The sequence below is a fragment of the Carassius auratus genome, unplaced genomic scaffold (genome assembly GCF_003368295.1).
Source record: "Carassius auratus strain Wakin unplaced genomic scaffold, ASM336829v1 scaf_tig00047316, whole genome shotgun sequence".
NCBI classification, from domain to species: domain Eukaryota; kingdom Metazoa; phylum Chordata; class Actinopteri; order Cypriniformes; family Cyprinidae; genus Carassius; species Carassius auratus.
In genome coordinates, this window is record NW_020527019.1 from 54,938 (window position 1) to 65,000 (window position 10,063).

Below are 10,063 nucleotides of genomic sequence, written 5' to 3' on the forward strand. Positions count from 1 at the left end.
TTGCTTTATCACAATTATTTTTCAAGTCTTCATCTATTACAATAGAATTTATTTTAATATTCTCCAAGAATGACCGTGCATCTCCAATACCTTCATCTTTTGTGTATAACTTTTTATAAAAACTTGTTACGAACTGAGAGATCTCACTTGAGTCTGTTGAAACTTTATCATCAATTCTAAGTCTCTTTAAAGAAGATAGTTCTGTATTTCTTTTTTCCAAATTAAAAAAGTATTTTGAATTCTTTTCGCCTTTCTCCAACCATTTACGCCTTGACCTCACAAATGCTCCTTTAGCTTTATTCTCAAATATTTTATCCAATTCTAATTGAAATTTCACCAACATATCTTTATCTATCTGAGACAAATTATGTTTTTCATATATACAAATTATATCTTTAATTAAGGAATCCTCTTTAACCCTTCTGGCTTTGGCCATGTTTTTCCCAAATCCGATAGCAAATTTCCTTATTGAATACTTCATAAATTCCCAGTTTTTTCCAAACATTTTAGAAGTGTTTGCCTTATTATAAGAATCCTTTATAATATCTTTAATAGCTTTTTGAAATTGTTCATTTTCAAGAAGAGAATTATTTAACTTCCAATAATTAAACCCTAATTTTTTCCCGGCCAAACTATCAAAACTAACAATAACATTAATCATTTTGTGATCCGTAAGAATGGAAGGTATTATTTTAATTTCCTTAACTTTTTGTACTAAATCTTCAGATAATAACCAAAAATCAATTCTGGATTGTTTGGAACCATCCTTACTGCTCCAAGTAAACTCAACTTTGCCAGGATTCCTATTTCTCCATATATCAAGACAGTTAAGATGCAAACATAAGTCATTAATGATATAATAACAATGATTTCTTCCATGTCTTGGGGGCAGACAGTCCAATAAAGGATCACTGATAGTATTCCAGTCTCCACCCAAAACCAAATTAGCATTTGAAAATTTTGATAACAATCTTGAAACCTCCTCTTCAAAACTCTGCAACAAAGTTTGATTCTCATTTTTGTTATTATATCCGTAAATGTTACCTAAAATAACAATATTACCTTCTGTCTCTAGTACCAAAATTACCCATCTTCCAGATAAGTGTACATTACTTTTAAGTATTTTCCCTTTAAACATTCCTTTCAAAATCGCAACACCCGCAGAATTACTGCTTGCGCAAGACAGCCAAAGATCATCTCCCCATTGATTCCTCCAAAATGTATAGTCAGTTCCCAAAGCATGAGTCTCTTGCAAAAAGTAAAAGTCCGCCTTGAATTTCTTGAGATATAAAAAAATTGCTTTTCTTTTTAACATATCACGAATACCCCTCACATTAAACGAGTATAAACATAAAGACATTGTGTAGAAAAAAAATCAATCAGTGAAGAAAACAGGCTATCAAACGCCAAAGAACAATGTAACTAAATAGTCAATCAGTAATCCAGTGTGTATATTAAGATGAATCTATCAGCGTGAGGGATGATAAATGTCATGTACCTTAAAGTCCAACGCGCTCCAAAATGGAGCTTATAAATTAACATCTCAATCAGAGACCAGGTGTTTAAAATAAATAAAATAATAATAATAATAAAAAAAGAAAAACACCTCACAAGGCAAACAACTGTTGCTCCTTACACTCGAACTTCTTTTCCATCTATTATTGCTTTAGCTCCCACGTAGAAAGCTCTTTTTCCTTCTTTACGTGCAGCATCAATCTGAGGCCACAGCTTGTTACGAGCCTCCTTGTCTTTTGTCGTCAGATCCTCCCCAAAACGCAGCTTCCTAGATTTTAAATACTCCGATCCTTTAGCGTTCTTCCAGATGAGATCCCTTGTAGACCTGGCGACGAACCTGATAATAACTGGACGAATCTTCTCCGCGTTCTTCCTGCCGACTCTGTGGCTGACATCAATGTGCTGCTGACAGGCGTCCTCATTATCCGGAATGACGGAGCGGCAGATTTGAACAACTCGAGCTTTAACATCCTCTCCTTCCTCTTCTCCCAGTCCATACAGCCGCAAGTTCCACCGTCTCTGGTACCTTTCTGTTTCATTGAGCTTGTCCTCCAACTCCGTTATCCGTTTCTGGTGGTCTTCACTCGTTGTTTTCATATTAGAGATGTCTGACTTTACATCTTTCAACTCCTGAAAGAGGTATTCTGTGGCTTCCTTCAAAGAATTGACGCACTCACGGTTTTGTTTTATCTCTTGATTAAGAACATCTGTATTCTGACTCATCTTCTCCACCAATATCTTGACTATATTGTCTTGTACCTCCCCGAGTGTAGGTTCGGGCCGACTTCTTTTAGAATCTGGAGTACAAGGTTCTGATTCGGGCAAAGGTATCGGATAGGTACCTGCATCATTCTTACGTGCATATAAGTGCACTTCCATGTGTTCAAGCGAATCTTTTACTCGCCCAGCTGCCATTTTATCTTTGCTCTTTACAGGTCTCTTCTCTGCCATCGTTTAAATGATATATCAAATACAAACAACAACAACAAAAAAAACTCGAAGCATAAGACTACTCCCTCGCAGCGTTTTAGAAATTCACACTGTACAAGCGCAAACGATTACAGTTACCGTTGTTCACATGGCGCAAAAAGAAAATTACTTTCTCAGGACATAAAATGTGTGCGTCTCGGTCGCCATCTTGGCCCGTCCCAAGCCGGACACGTTGTGGCTCCCGTAGTTTGCTGCAATTACGTCAGTCATGGCAGATCACGTGGCGTTTGCTTACTTGATCGCGTTTAAGATGGGTGTATAAGTGGTGTTTTGGAAGGGTGTCTTCCAAAACAAGATAACATATTGAATATATACTTTAGCAGTATGACATGGGTGTTTCTGCTAATACAAAATGATAAAAGTAACCGAAAAAAAAAAAAAAAAACCCTGGTGGGTATGTGTTTTTTAAGAAGGTTTCAGCAACAAGATTTACAGTACACTCCAGCTGAGCTCTTTTTAACATTTTAAACATAACACCACTGATTTTCATATACAGAAAAGCACAATTCTGTTGGATTTATATTGTGATTTAGACCAACTATTTGAAAGTGAACAGAATGTTGTCAAGTTGTTAAGTTGAAGTTACAGCAAGTTGTTAGCAGTTTGCTAACCACATGCAGGTGAAGTATAAACACAGCAAAATAAACTAAAGAATATGAAGAAACCAAACAAATGGAGGAACATAATGTATTATGTATCATTTGTATAGGAGCATACATTTATGACCACATTAGATTGTATGCTTTTAAGATTAACATTTTAGTTCTTAAAAATGCTCATTTGAATAGGTTATGCTGCTGAATACTGTAAAAGGTCTGTATAAAAAAGAAAGTCATGCAAAATAAACATACACAAACTTTATATTAACAATAAAGTAAATACAGTAAAACAATATTTAATAAATATGATTTATAAGATGAAGACGACATAAAAACGTATTGAACTGTTTTAAAAGTCCATATGAGAATTTCTGAAACTGAAGCCGACTCTCAATAAACTTGAAACGCACGTCATCTGTGTCATCAGTGAATCCAGCCAATCGTGGATCAGTTGTGTCGTCATCAGAATCTGTGCAGCCGCTCTTCAGAAGCTGCGCTGGCTGAGTTCTCCGGCTACTCTCGAATCGCTCTCGTGGTACTTTGACGGCACACGTCACAGTCACGTGGCGTCAGCGCTGTATCAAGTCGGACAAAATTTCTAACCGGCATGCACTGCTTCAAGTCAGCCGACGATCGGTTTGCGCAAAACTGCATGAAGTCGAACAAGCCTTGTGTCTGTCTGACCTGTCAAAGTAGATTCATTCAGGAGAGTCCTAAAGTGACAGAGGGCCAAATGAAAGTGTATATATCCGACGGAAACCCCCACTGTATTAAAGTGCTGGCGGCGCTGGAACTCACTGGAGTGAAATGTGACACAGAAGTGGTCAGCCACGAGGGTGAGACATTATCAGACTTTCTGTTGATGTTCTGCTGTTGACAGCCAGATGTCCGGTCTGACTGATAATAACATGCTTTTGATGGAAACGCACCTAGTCCCATTCTATTTAACATTATAGTACTATATACACCATAAATGTGACCCCTAGAGCACAAAACAAATCATTAGGGTTATTATTTTTTTCGAAATTGAGATTTATGCATCATCTAAAAGCTGAATAAATTATCTCTCCATTGATGTGTGGTTTGTTAGGAGACCAATATTTGTCTGAGATACAACTATTTGAAAATCTGGAATCTGAGGGAGCAAAAAAATCTAAATATTGAGAAAATCATCTTTAAAGTTGTTCAGATTAAGTTCTTAGCAATGCATATTACTAATCAAACATTAAGTTTTGATATATTTACTGTAGGAAACTTACTAAATATCTTCATGGAACATGATCATGACTTAATATCCTAATGATTTTTGGCATAAAAGAAAAAAATTATATTTTGACTCACACAATGTATTGTTGTGTATTAAAATATACCCCAGAGATTAAGACTGCTTCTGTGCTCCAGAGACACATATTTGTATTTATGTTAATACTACAGTATGTATTAAAGCACCATGTTGTTACTGTGGTAGATTCTTGTAGTGTTGTATGGGTGTATTGCTCAGTGTGTTTTGTGCTTTAACGTGTGTTTCTTCGTGTATTCGCCGAACAGAGAGAGTGGTCCCTCACTTCACTCACCCTGTGTTACCCGTCCTGTTGTTACCCGACGGCCAGCATCTCTTCAGCCCCAACATCATCTGCCAGTGAGACCCCGACTGCACTTACATTACTATCTTTACACTTTGATGAAGACGTTTTTTTTGGGGGGGGGGGGGGGTAGTAAATGCCTGTAATTATACTTTTATGTTTGTTTAACTTTTTTTTTTTTTTCAACTTTTTAGAACAATATGTATAAATTAATAGTTTATAAATAATATAATATTTATATATATACATAATAAATATACAAAGCACACATATATTATGCTACCAAAATCTTTTGTTTTGCATGCAATTCATCATTTGACAGCACTAATATATATATATATATATATATATATATATATATATATATATATATATATATATATATATATATATTTAAAAAACTCAAAAATGTAGATGTACAAAAAAATTATATTGCTAGTCCCTAGGAAATGCACTGCTATAATTACAAGATAATTAAACTATGGCTCAAGATAAAATGTAAATGCATGTATGTTATTTCCACAGATATCTGTTCGACATCAGTAGTCAAAACCCGACTGACGCAACTAATCAGTGGCTGGAATGGGAAGCAACCAATTTACAGGTGACTATTGCAAAGATTAATAATGCATATGACATCACAGATAATTATTATAATTGGGTAACTGCAACAGATTACCTTTACAGCACACTGTGTTGCATGCAAAGTTAGTTTTTACAATAAGTGCATCAGATAATATAGTTTAGGCTCAAATTGACTTTGACAAACACGTTCAGGATTAGTTTCTATTGTGCATATATATGCATTCTGCATGTTCACAAACGACTTATGCATAAGATTTATGCACTTTAAAATTTCCATGCATTTTGATTTAATGGTTTAAACATAAACTTACTAATAAACTCAATGTGATGCATGTTTGTCCATCAGAAAATCATGCCATCATTTATTATGAACTATTTGCGTTTTAAATAATACCTTTAAAATGCTTTCATTCAGAGTGACTCAAACTGCATAAATAATTTCAATGTGAAAAGTTTCATTAATTAATAAAAAAAAATATATAAAGATGATTAAAATATGACTAGCTGTGGATCAAGCAATATTCAAATCAATAAATGTATGAATTTAAACATTCATATTAAATGTATGTTAATATGTACTGTTAATAAATGTGTGTGTGTGTTTATAAATTATTCATTTATTATAGATATTCATAACTAAATAATCAACATTAAGTCTGTTTATCGTGAAACTAATACATTCAGTTAAAAAGTTTAAAGATGGAATAAGCAATATATAAAAACACATTTAGTTCATTAGTACTATTGAAGAAATCTGACCTGTATTGTTGACAAATGTACATTACATTATTTTTATTTGTTAAAACTGTAATCCAAATGAATTGGAGTTTTATATGCAATTCAAATACAACAATCTTAAATGTAAGTATTTGTTTGAGTGTTTCTGTAGAAAGTCATTGATTTATAGTGTGTGTGTGTGTGTGTGTGTGTGTGTTTAGCCAGCAGTGCTGCAGTCTCTCCACATGGTGGCGCTGCAGGGGAAACATGTCGAAGCGGCCGCTGTGATGAAGGAGCCACTGAACTGGCTGGAACAGAGTCTGAGCAAGAAAAACACACCTTTCCTTACAACAGTGAGTCCAGTTCATCATAAAGACACACATCTAAGACTGAGACAGGATTCGGAAAACATTCAATAAACTCATGAGAATGTATAAGGGATAACAGTACAATAATGCATACAGTCAGATTATTGTCCCCTTACTCAAATCAGGCTGTTCTGAGATTCTTGTCAGAATGACATAGTTCTGCACAGGCCCCTCCCACAATATAGTTGATTGACAGGGTCGTCTTATGAGTGAACTGTGAGCTGTCCTTAATTTTTCAGACTCTGGCATCCACCAATACGTTTTTCTGTTTGGCCGATGTGTTTGAGGTGGGACTTTTATTTTGATGCCATTGAGAGCAGTAGTGCCTGAGCACACATTTTGAACATAATTTGAACTGTAAAACCAAGGAATTAAAATGCATACAAAAAAGTATTATAACAAGTACTTTAATATTATTAGGAATAGAAAGGCAAACATTGTAATACTTTCTCGTTTGATGAGAGCATTAGGCAAATACATATTTATATAATTTAAACAAATCTTTGGAAATCTCAGTGCCGTCAAAATAAACACGTGTGCCAAACAGAAAAACTTATCAGCCGATATTTGAAAGAAAAAAGCCAAATATCGGGCAATATATATCGGGGGGGCCACTAAATTAGTAGGGCTGTTGAAATAATCAATATATAGCCGTCAAAATAAGAGTCCCACCTAGAACTCATCAGCCAAGCAGCAAAACATATCGGCCAATTCCGATATTTGAAAAATTCCAAATATCGGCCGATATATCAGTCAACCACTAATACTGTTTACTTCCTTTTCGATTACGTTTTTATTAAATATTAATTTGTGAAAAGTGCCTTGTCTTCCAAATTAAAACTGTAGTATGTTTATTTTACCCAATTATTTTTTATCCATTTTCAAATTATTTCAAATTTCGTAAATATGAATAAATTAAACAATTATATCGGCTTTATATCCAATATATCGGTATCAACCACTACTACTAATAACAAGACATAAAGAAAACATTCCTGTAACCTAAAGCATCCACCCGATGTGTTTCAGGAGGCTGTGTCAGTTGCAGATATCGTCCTGTGGGCGGCGCTGTATCCTCTCCTGTCTGACTCTGGTTTTGATGCCGGTAAGAGTTCAATCCTCTGTTGATCTGCTCAGACTGCAGGACTCGTATCTGATGAGGTTGTCCTCTGCAGGTGAGCTGCGGTCTGTGCGTGGCTGGTTCGAGCGTGTCGGCGGTCTCAAGGCGTGTCAGACGGCCGCTCACAGAGTCCTGCAGGGTAAAGGTGTTGAAGCCTTGAAGACTTTCATCCAGAAACTACCGGCCACACAAACACAGCGCCGGGACAGTCCCACCAACGCCAACGAGGTGCACAGGAATCCAAGCATTGATTATATACTACTGTTCTTTAGGTGTTTGAGACATTTGTGAGATGTTTGTGAGGCGTTTGAGATGTTTGCAAGATTTTTTATTTTTATTTTTGTAAGACGTCTGTGAGATGTTTGTCAGATGTCTGTAAGATGTCCGTGAGATGTTAGTGTGATGTTCGTGAGATGTCTGTGAGACGTTTATAAGATGTTTGTAAGACGTCTGTGAGATGTCTGTGAGATGTTTGTCAGATGTCTGTGAGACGTTTGTAAGACGTTAGTACGTTTGATGTCTGTGTGATGTCCGTGTAATGTTAGTGTGATGTTCGTGAGATGTCTGTGAGAAGTTTATAAGATGTCTGTAAGATGTCCGTGAGATGTTAGTGTGATGTTCATGAGATGTCTGTGAGACGTTTATAAGATGTTTGTAAGACGTCTGTGAGATGTCTGTGAGATGTTTTTCAGATGTCTGTGAGACGTTTGTAAGACGTTAGTACGTTTGATGTCTGTGTGATGTCCGTGTAATGTTAGTGTGATGTTCGTGAGACGTCTGTGAGATGTTTGTCAGATGTCTGTAAGATGTCCGTGAGATGTTAGTGTGATGTTCGTGAGATGTCTGTGAGACATTTATAAGATGTTTGTAAGACGTCTGTGAGATGTCTGTGAGATGTTTGTCAGATGTCTGTGAGACGTTTGTAAGACGTTAGTACGATGTCTGTGTGATGTTCGTGTGATGTCTGTGAGATCTCTGTGAGATGTACGTAAGATGTTTTTTAGATGTTCGTGAGATGTTCTCTTGATGTTCTTTATATGTTTGCGAGACGTTTGTTAGATGTTAGTGTGATGTCTGTGAGATGTTTGTAAGATATATGTGAGATGTTAGTGTGATGTCTGTGAGATGTTCATGAGATGTCCTCTTGATGTTCTTTATATGTTTGCGAGACGTTTGTGTGATGTCTGTGAGATGTTTCTAAGATATCTGTGAGATGTCTGTGAGATGTTCATGAAATGTCCTCTTGATGTTCTTTATATGTTTGCAAGACGTTTGTGTGATGTCTGTGAGATGTTTCTAAGATATCTGTGAGATGTCTGTGAGATGTTCATGAGATGTCCTCTTGATGTTCTTTATATGTTTGCGAGACGTTTGTGTGATGTCTGTGAGATGTTTCTAAGATATCTGTGAGATGTCTGTGAGATGTTCATGAAATGTCCTCTTGATGTTCTTTATATGTTTGCAAGACGTTTGTGTGATGTCTGTGAGATGTTTCTAAGATATCTGTGAGATGTCTGTGAGATGTTCATGAAATGTCCTCTTGATGTTCTTTATATGTTTGCGAGACGTTTGTGTGATGTCTGTGAGATGTTCATGAGATTTTTTCTTGATGTTCTTTATATGTTTGTGTGATGTCTGTGAGATGTTCGTGAGATGTTTGTAAGATGTCTGTGAGATGTTTGATGTTCCTGAGATGTCTGTGAGATGTTCATGAGATGTTCTTTTGATGTACTTTATATTTTTGCGAGACGTTTGTGTGATGTTTGTAAGATGTCTGTGAGATGTTCATGAGATGTCCTCTTGATGTTCTGTATACGTTTGCGAGACGTTTGTGTGATGTTTGTGAGACATTCGTGAGATGTTTGTTAGATGTCTGTAAGATGTTCGTGGGATGTTTGTTAGATGTCTGTAAGATGTTTGAGATGTTCTTTAGGTCATGTACGCTGTTTAACTGTGTGACGTGTGGTTTGTCAGGCTGGAGACGGCGAGCATGTGATGACAGAGGAGGAGATTGAAGAAGCTGCTCAGGTCTGGTCTGAAGGACTCAAAGCTTCTCCTGCGGTCACAGAGAGGAAACACCCGATGTACGACTATAACCTCATCACTGCAGATTCAAGCCCTCTCAGCTGGTGTTCCCTCAGTGACTTTAATGTGTGTTTTTCTCAGTCTCCCTCAGGAAGGAAAGAGAAACGTGCTGCTCACCAGCGCTCTGCCGTATGTCAACAACGTGCCGCACCTGGGAAACATCATCGGCTGTGTGCTCAGCGCTGACGTGTTCGCCAGGTAACGCCGCTCTCGGATTCATCAGTCACTTATTTAACCCTCATAATGCATTCTGGTCCGTTATGCCCCGGAAAAGATGTGTAAACATTTCTAAAAGAAAAAAAAAGTCAGTAGTTTTAGTACAAAACTTTGCAAATGCTTTCATGTATTATTTTTTCAGATGTTTTACAGTTATTTCTTAATATGGCAATATATTTTATAAAAAATAGGTAATTTTTAACCTGTTAAAATTGACTAGTGTTAAAAAACTTTTGTGAAATATATTTGGCCTTTTCCCCATATCTCACACACTTTTGGGACTAA

General features: G+C 36.4%; 1 pseudogene; it reads left to right on the top strand.

Moving 5' to 3' along the window:
- Positions 1-3,680: 3,680 nt before the first annotated feature.
- The window catches only part of LOC113088795 (methionine--tRNA ligase, cytoplasmic-like), a 13,530-nt pseudogene continuing 7,147 nt past the window's right edge, over positions 3,681-10,063 (top strand).